This window comes from Musa acuminata, unplaced genomic scaffold (genome assembly GCF_036884655.1).
Source record: "Musa acuminata AAA Group cultivar baxijiao unplaced genomic scaffold, Cavendish_Baxijiao_AAA HiC_scaffold_111, whole genome shotgun sequence".
Lineage (NCBI taxonomy): Eukaryota > Viridiplantae > Streptophyta > Magnoliopsida > Zingiberales > Musaceae > Musa > Musa acuminata.
In genome coordinates this window covers 197501-200000 of record NW_027020390.1, presented here as the reverse complement: position 1 = coordinate 200000, position 2500 = coordinate 197501, and positions in this window count along the sequence as shown.

The following is a 2500-nucleotide window of genomic DNA, read 5'->3' as shown; positions in this document are numbered from 1 at the left end:
GCTCGCTGTTCGCCGCTCGCCGCTCGCTCGCGCAGCCAAAAATGACCAGTTTTGGCCCGTTTTTGGGCTGTTTTGGCCTGTTTATGGTCCGTTCTTGCGTGGTGCGGTGACCGTCGTGAGCGGAGCAAAACGTCAGCCATCTCAGCACCCTGGAACCCCCCGGGTGGCACAGGGCTGGATGGGGCTTTCGTATATAGCAGGGACGGTGCTGCCTCTCGCTTCGCTCGCTGTCCGCCGCTCGCCGCTCGCTCGCGCAGCCAAAAATGGCCAGTTTTGGCCCGTTTTTGGGCCGTTTTGGCCAGTTTTTGGCCTGTTCTTGCATTGCGCGGTGACCGTCGAGAGCGGAGCAAAACGTCAGCCATCTCAGCACCCTGGAACCCCCCGGGTGGCACAGGGCTGGATGGGGCTTTCGTATAGCAGGGACGGTGCTGCCTCTCGCTTCGCTCGCTGTCCGCCGCTCGCCGCTCGCTCGTGCAGCCAAAAATGGCCAGTTTTGGCCCGTTTTTGGGCCGTTTTGGCCAGTTTTTGGCCTGTTCTTGCATTGCGCGGTGACCGTCGAGAGCGGAGCAAAACGTCAGCCATCTCAGCACCCTGGAACCCCCCGGGTGGCACAGGGCTGGATGGGGCTTTCGTATAGCAGGGACGGTGCTGCCTCTCGCTTCGCTCGCTGTCCGCCGCTCGCCGCTCGCTCGTGCAGCCAAAAATGGCCAGTTTTGGCCCGTTTTTGGGCCGTTTTGGCCAGTTTTTGGCCTGTTCTTGCATTGCGCGGTGACCGTCGAGAGCGGAGCAAAACGTCAGCCATCTCAGCACCCTGGAACCCCCCGGGTGGCACAGGGCTGGATGGGGCTTTCGTATAGCAGGGACGGTGCTGCCTCTCGCTTCGCTCGCTCGTGCAGCCAAAAATGGCCAGTTTTGGCCCGTTTTTGGGCCGTTTTGGCCAGTTTTTGGCCTGTTCTTGCATTGCGCGGTGACCGTCGAGAGCGGAGCAAAACGTCAGCCATCTCAGCACCCTGGAACCCCCCGGGTGGCACAGGGCTGGATGGGGCTTTCGTATAGCAGGGACGGTGCTGCCTCTCGCTTCGCTCGCTGTCCGCCGCTCGCCGCTCGCTCGTGCAGCCAAAAATGGCCAGTTTTGGCCCGTTTTTGGGCCGTTTTGGCCAGTTTTTGGCCTGTTCTTGCATTGCGCGGTGACCGTCGAGAGCGGAGCAAAACGTCAGCCATCTCAGCACCCTGGAACCCCCCGGGTGGCACAGGGCTGGATGGGGCTTTCGTATAGCAGGGACGGTGCTGCCTCTCGCTTCGCTCGCTGTCCGCCGCTCGCCGCTCGCTCGCGCAGCCAAAAATGGCCAGTTTTGGCCCGTTTTTGGGCCGTTTTGGCCAGTTTTTGGCCTGTTCTTGCATTGCGCGGTGACCGTCGAGAGCGGAGCAAAACGTCAGCCATCTCAGCACCCTGGAACCCCCCGGGTGGCACAGGGCTGGATGGGGCTTTCGTATAGCAGGGACGGTGCTGCCTCTCGCTTCGCTCGCTGTCCGCCGCTCGCCGCTCGCGCAGCCAAAAATGGCCAGTTTTGGCCCGTTTTTGGGCCGTTTTGGCCAGTTTTTGGCCTGTTCTTGCATTGCGCGGTGACCGTCGAGAGCGGAGCAAAACGTCAGCCATCTCAGCACCCTGGAACCCCCCGGGTGGCACAGGGCTGGATGGGGCTTTCGTATAGCAGGGACGGTGCTGCCTCTCGCTTCGCTCGCTGTTCGCCGCTCGCCGCTCGCTCGCGCAGCCAAAAATGGCCAGTTTTGGCCCGTTTTTGGGCTGTTTTGGCCAGTTTTTGGCCTGTTCTTGCGTGGTGCGGTGACCGTCGTGAGCGGAGCAAAACGTCAGCCATCTCAGCACCCTGGAACCCCCCGGGTGGCACAGGGCTGGATGGGGCTTTCGTATAGCAGGGACGGTGCTGCCTCTCGCTTCGCTCGCTGTTCGCCGCTCGCCGCTCGCTCGCGCAGCCAAAAATGGCCAGTTTTGGCCCGTTTTTGGGCTGTTTTGGCCTGTTTTTGGGCTGTTCTTGTGTGGCGCGGTGACCGTCGTGAGCGGAGCAAAATGTCAGCCATCTCAGCACCCTGGAACCCCCCGGGTGGCACAGGGCTGGATGGGGCTTTCGTATAGCAGGGACGGTGCTGCCTCGCGCTTCGCTCGCTGTTCGCCGCTCTCCGCTCGCTTGCGCAGCAAAAAATGGCCAGTTTTGGCCCGTTTTTGGGCTGTTTTGGCCAGTTTTTGGCCTGTTCTTGCGTGCCGCGGCGACCGTCGTGAGCGGAGCAAAACGTCAGCCATCTCAGCACCCTGGAACCCCCCGGGTGGCACAGGGCTGGATGGGGCTTTCGTATAGCAGGGACGGTGCTGCCTCTCGCTTCGCTCGCTGTCCGCCGCTCGCTGCTCGCTCGCGCAGCCAAAAATGGCCAGTTTTGGCCCGTTTTTGGGCTGTTTTGGCCTGTTTTTGGGCTGTTCTTGTGTGCC